Consider the following 7048-nt stretch of genomic DNA (forward strand, 5'->3'; position numbering starts at 1 on the left):
TTGCATGTTGTTGGGCCACGAGTTTCCCTCCCTTTCCACCGCCATTATCGTACGTCATGTTTGTATTTTGTCGTTTAGGCATAAAGGAGATGATCATTTCGTTAATATATTTTGATGGACGAAGAAAACAAAACAGTACCGCTGACCATATTCTCAAACTTATCGCTGCCTACGCCCTCACATTTTACAAAGCTTTCTTAGACGTTGTGTTTTATGATTATTTTTTTCAGCCGTAGTTTTTTCAGCCGAGTGACAGTCAGACAAGGCTGCTGCTCCCTGATCGTAAAGAAACTCTTCTGAAAACCCGTCTAATCTTTTGTGGCATTTCGAGAACATTGTGTTGTGAAAGACGAAAGCTTCTGAGAACACGAGCAGGGAGATACGAGAATGCGAGGCTTAACTAAACTATGTAACTAGCGATCGTTGGGTGCGCGGAAGAATACACCTAGGCTAGTGAATTGCTTGTTTACTTGATAGCACGTCCATCTTTATTGCTTCACACCTATACAAGGGCAGTTACTAAAGAGATATGTTAGAGGAATACAAAGAAACAAACGCACTAATATGAATAAAACATGGGAATGAGTAGGTAGGCTATTTGTCAAAGTGTTCTCCTCCAATAAATTTTAGTCTCCGTATGTGACGTTTGTTAAAATTATGGTCTTCTCCCCCCCCCCCACCTCTCTCTCTCTCTCTCTCTCTCTCTCTCTCTCTCTCTCTCTCTCTCTCTCTCTCTCTGGGAACTCATTACTTCATTAAAACTATTCCAAGACGTGATAACATTATGCTGTTTAGTATGAAAAGTATTAAAGTATGAACGTCATCCCTCAGAGTATTGGATGATCTGCTCTCTCTCTCTCTCTCTCTCTCTCTCTCTCTCTCTCTCTCTCACACACACACACACACACACACACACACACACACACAATGACGTATCCGGGATTGGATCACGTTCAAGCATCAGGTTAAGTTTTTTTATACTTTTTTTTTCTATCGACACAAGATGTATTTTATTACCTGTTTTGATGATTCTTTTGACTTCTGTTGATTTAGAGAGAGAGAGAGAGAGAGAGAGAGAGAGAGAGAGAGAGAGAGAGAGATTGTTTTCGCCTCCCGCCTCATGGCCTCGCTCTCAACACGTCTTTACACTTCAAAGGCTCTAAATCTTTTTCATCATAACAGGAGTGAAAGCTTTGCTGATGTAGATATAAAGACTGAAATTCCCGGGCTGGGAGGCTTAAAGCTTGGCAACAAACGCGCTGGCATGTAGTAACGTTTTATTCTGGTATGCTTGCGATATTTCCTTTTGTTATAATTGTTAGTAATACACTTCCCATGCTCTTGTCTTTCCATCAGTCATTCTATATTTGATTCCTTAAGTCTTTAAGGAATCAAATATAAAACACTCAGTGAGTGACAGTTACATGGGGAACCTCTTCTTTCACCAGCGTAGCAAAGCCTGATTTATTTCCCAGCACGACAGGGGTGACAGGGGCTTCATCAGTGCAAATTGACCCACACATGTTGAGAGTCATTCCATGTTCCAAGAAGAACTCTTTCACAAGATTGAACACATCGATTGCTTTTGCAGTAGTTTTCAGAGGATTACAAAATAAGAATTCTTCCACCACTTCTTTCTCTTTTTCATAGCGAACAAATGCCATCAACTGACTACAAAAACTACCGTCAGTTGACTCATCCAGCTGAATACTCACTTTGACAGGACTAGCTGCAGGTCTGTTACCACCTACTGCAAGATATCTCGACTCATATCATTAATCCTTGAATGGATAATGTCATTTGATAGAGATACCTGTTTAAAAGCTTCTTTTCAGCTTCTGTTCCTAACACTATTTTTGCCATTTCTAATGCACAAGGTTTAACAAGCTCCTCTGCAATAGTGATATTTTTTTTTCTTCTTTGCACACAAAAGGGGAACTTCATAAGATGCTTGCAACAAAGGTTTCTCAACTGGCACAAAACCTAGATTTGACATGGTACCACTACGACCAAATCGTTCCCGCTTGATCTTCAAGCTGTTTAAGTCCTGTCCAGCATCTGTGCCTCCATGCCGATTGTTGAAGTGCTCATTGAGTCTTGATGGTCTGAGATTTGCATTTGTAAATACTGTGCTGCAGAGTATGCAGTGTGGTCGTCGAGTTCCATCTGCCTCAGTCATACAGGTAAAACCATAACGAACGTAAACGTCGTTCCACTTACGTTTCTTATACATAGTTACCAGAGCTTGATCACACCGATACCTGGAAAGATGCAAGCCTGGATGTTATAACCGTTATAACATGTTATAACCGTTACAACAAGTTATAACGGTTATAACAAGTTATAACAAGTTATAACCGTTATAACATGTTATAAGCGTTATAGCATGTTATAACCGTTATAACATAACCGTTATAACATGGTTATAGCATGTTATAACCGTTATAACATGTTATAACCGTTACAACAAGTTATAACATGGTTATAACTTGTTTTAACCGTTATAACAAGTTATAACCGTTATAACATGGTTATAACATGTTATAACATGTTATAACCGTTACAACAAGTTATAACCGTTATAACTTGGTTATAGCATGTTATAACCGTTACAACAAGTTATAACGGTTATAACAAGTTATAACATGTTATAACCGTCATAACAAGATATAACGGTTATAACATGGTTATAACATGTTATAACCGTTATAACGGTTATAACATGTTATAACCGTTATAACAAGTTATAACCGTTATAACATGGTTATAACATGTTATAACCGTTATAACGGTTATAACATGTTGGTTATAACATGTTATAACCGTTATAACAAGTTATAACCGTTATAACATGGTTATAACATGTTATAACCGTTATAACAAGTTATAACCGTTATAACATGTTATAACCGTTATAACATGGTTATAACATGTTATAACCGTTATAACAAGTTATAACCGTTATAACATGGTTATAACATGTTATAACGGTTATAACAAGTTATAACGGTTATAACAAGATATAACCGTTATAACATGTTATAACCGTTATAACATGGTTGTAACATGTTATAACCGTTATAACAAGTTATAACCGTTATAACATGGTTATAACATGTTATAACCGTTATAACAAGTTATAACGGTTATAACATGTTATAACCGTTATAACATGTTATAACCGTCATAACATGGTTGTAACATGTTATAACCGTTATAACATGTTATAACCGTCATAACATGGTTGTAACATGTTATAACCGTTATAACATGGTTATAACATGTTATAACCGTTATAACATGGTTATAACATGTTATAACCGTTATAACATGTTATAACGGTTATAACATGTTATAACCGTTATAACATGTTATAACCGTTATAACATGTTATAACCGTTATAACATGTTATAACATGTTATAACCGTTATAACATGTTATAACCGTTATAACATGTTATAACCGTTATAACATGTTATAACATGTTATAACCGTTATAACATGTTATAACCGTTATAACATGTTATAACCATTATAACATGTTATAACCGTTATAACATGTTATAACCGTTATAACATGTTATAACATGTTATAACCGTTATAACATGGTTATAACCGTTATAACATGTTATAACCGTTATAACATGTTATAACCGTTATAACATGTTATAACATGTTATAACCGTTATAACATGTTATAACCGTTATAACATGTTATAACCGTTATAACATGTTATAACCGTTATAACATGTTATAACCGTTATAACATGTTATAACCGTTATAACATGTTATAAGCGTTATAATAACGTATCACCACTACCACAATACACAGTCCACCATATTCCTCCTCATGCACATAACAGTACCTTCAATATTTATATCTTTTATCAATACATCTATTCCTGACAATATTACAGTCAAACCAAACTAAAAAAACGTTATATTGTGACAAATAAAATGATAACACAAAAAATAACAATTCACAAATCACAAGTGCCACACGCATGAGTAATTCGCCTCAATACTATCAACCACTCGAGCACAATCAAACAAAATGCAGAACCAATTCACACTGATCACTTCGACTCAACTACACACAGCACAGTGCACGTGCAACACGTTTCAAACGCACGTGAGGTGTACTCGTTGGCTCCTCTCACTCTCAGTGAGAACCGAGAACACAAGTGACTGACTTCTGAAGCCAAGGATCAGAGCCAGGACCAACACTAAAAATAAACACGAACCGTACGAGATATCAATATTATATGAAACCATAGAAAACGTAAGAATATTGTTTACAGCACAAACTTTAAAAAGTAATTGAGGAAAATATATGTTTTACTTTCCCATGGTAAATATGCAGTACCCTTGCACTGGCTATCATGTCTGGTACTCCCAGGTTTAAGGTTTCGTACCCCAGGTTAAGAACCACTGCTTTAAGAAAATAGCAAGAAAATAATGGTATGAGACTGATTTCTGATTTCTCTCATTTATATTTCACTTTCTTTTGTCTATTTCTACCTTTTTGTCAGAGACTCATTTGATATTCTGATCATGTTTCGTGGAACATGATGTTTAATATTTCCCCCGTTATCACAGTGTTATGGCAGACAGTTGTTGATTATTTGAAGTTCTCGGAAAGGGCTTTGTCTTACTGCGTGTTCATTCACTTTATAGGACGAGAGAGAGAGAGAGAGAGAGAGAGAGAGAGAGAGAGAGAGAGAGAGAGAGAGAGAGAGAGAGAGAGAGAGAGAGATTTGACTTGATAAATTTATTACGCCTCATGGCGACAAACAAAATAGAAGTTGAGTATCCACAGATGTCTCGTAGGACACGTTGAGATACACACACACACACACACACACACACACACACACACACACACACACACACACACACACACACACACACACACACACACACACACACACACACACAAAATATAAGAGACTGAAAGATTCACATTTAATATCCCCCAAAATAAGGAAATCTTATGAGCATTAAGTCCAAATTATCATCCTGAAGTAGATATTTACAAACATTAGTTAAATCCTGTCCCTGCGGTAATAGGTCTTTCACTGTGGGGCAGGCAAGACAATAATGTTGAAGGGTGTTAGCGTTCACTTGGTCACATAGTTTGCATGTAGAATAGTGTGGCATATCCTCGACCTGGGAGATCTGCCACACTGGTCGATAACCCAACCTAATCCTTGCACTCACGACATTGTGTCTACGGACCATGAGGCCATGACGACGATATTTGTGTTTTGTGTCCATGAAGGCGTCGTAATGTCGGATGGATACACTGTCAGCACGCTCAGAGTTCCTGCGATTCACCACACGGGCGTTGACGTCTGACATCAGCGTATTCCTGTAGCACCGGAAGGAGACCGGGACACGCACTGCAGGAAGGTTAAGGCCACACGCAGCCTTAGCGAGACCGTCCACAGTATCATTGGCCGTGAGTCCAACATGAGACGGCACCCACAAAAAGGACACAAGCAACGCTCTGTCCCGTGCGGTGGCCAGCCGACGTAGGATATCTTGAACCACGTGATCGTAAGCGGGTCTCGGAGATGAAAGGGCGAGAAGGGCAGACTTGGAGTCGCAGATGATCACCCCACTCAGTCCCCTGTCAGTAAGGAGGGTAACAGCATCCAACAAGCCGTTCAGCTCACAGTAGGTGGAAGACGTCGAATTGGGTAAACGACGGCCAACCCACCCATCTCCCGGCGGCGCCACAGTGGGGGAGAACACAGCACACGCCGCACTCCCGTCCGCCTGCAGTGAGCCGTCAACGTATAGATGGTGTGCAGCAGGAACCGAAGCAGACACACTGGCGATGGCCTCAAGGGACAACTGCTTCTGTAGGAGAGTATGGTCAGTTTTAGATGTACAAGTGAAGGAGATGCGTGGATTAGGTACTCGCCAGGGTGGCAAACCAGGAACAACCTCGACTGCAGGGACATCAATGGCGAGCCTTCGGAGATCAGCACATACCACGCGGACAAGTGTGCGTCCGCCTGGCCGAAGTGGAGGTCGGCGCGTGTTCGGGTCGAGTGCCGCTCGGATGACATGAGGAGCAAGATGGGGAAGATGCAAACACTTGATGCTGAAGTACGTGACATTCATGTAGATCCTATCAACAAGTGGAGTCAAAGTTAGCTCTGACAGCATATTGACTATTCTGGTCGAAGTGGGGCAACCCAGGATAAACCGCATGACTTTGTTTTGAAATTTTTCAAGTGGTTGCAGTGATGCCCTGGAAAGCTGGCAGAGCGCAGGGGAAAGATAGTCGACAACTGATCGAAGAAACACTATGTAGATGGTCTTGGCTACAGGGATAGAGACTCTTTTCATGTTGTTTGCAAGCCACTTGACAGGGATGAAGCGCTGCTCTAGTCTGTCCAGTAGCTCCTTAACGATGGGATGGATACGTTGTTGTGCAGGCATAGCTGGGGTGATGCGCACGGGTGAACCTAAGTAGGTATACTGTGTGCAATGAGGGACAATACTGCCTCCCACGGTGAAGACAGGGAGCGTCTGAGGGTTGCGTGTGGAGAAAATCCTACTCTTCTCAGGGGAAATAACGAGGCCACAAGCAGTTGAGGATGCATAGAATGCATGAAGGAAGTGCTGAAGATCCATGGGTGAGTAGGCGTGGATGCAGATGTCGTCAGCATAACAAGTAATTGCAATGCCAGGGCTGTCAGGAAGGAGAGAAAGAAGGCGATGCATGAGGACGTTGAAGAGAAATGGACTTAGTACGCCACCCTGTGGAGTACCCAAATCGAAGCCTTTAGAGGTACTGCACGCGCCCCTAAAAAGGACCCGAGCAGTTCTGTTGCTGAGGTAGCTGCGTATCCATCTCAACAAACTTCCTTTAACACCGAAGGCCACAAGATGATCAAGTATGACTTCTCTACTCGCAATATCAAAAGCACTCTTAAGATCGATAAATGCTGCAACACTGGTGGGTGAAAGGCGGGAATAAAGCTCATACAGGCAGTGGTGCGTCCCCCGCTGAGGCAGGAAACCATACAG

The 7048-nt window shown here is 40.6% G+C and overlaps 1 long non-coding RNA gene across 1 annotated transcript; it reads right to left on the minus strand.

Moving 5' to 3' along the window:
- Nucleotides 1–1619: 1619 nt before the first annotated feature.
- LOC126981142 (uncharacterized) lies at nucleotides 1620–4223 on the minus strand. Its single transcript, XR_007733787.1, has 2 exons — nucleotides 4137–4223; nucleotides 1620–2261 (listed from the first exon to the last, which is right to left on the minus strand). It is a non-coding gene; the product is annotated as an uncharacterized LOC126981142 (long non-coding RNA).
- Between the last annotated feature and the right edge of the window lie 2825 nt (nucleotides 4224–7048).

This window comes from Eriocheir sinensis, chromosome 46, assembly GCF_024679095.1.
Source record: "Eriocheir sinensis breed Jianghai 21 chromosome 46, ASM2467909v1, whole genome shotgun sequence".
Lineage (NCBI taxonomy): Eukaryota > Metazoa > Arthropoda > Malacostraca > Decapoda > Varunidae > Eriocheir > Eriocheir sinensis.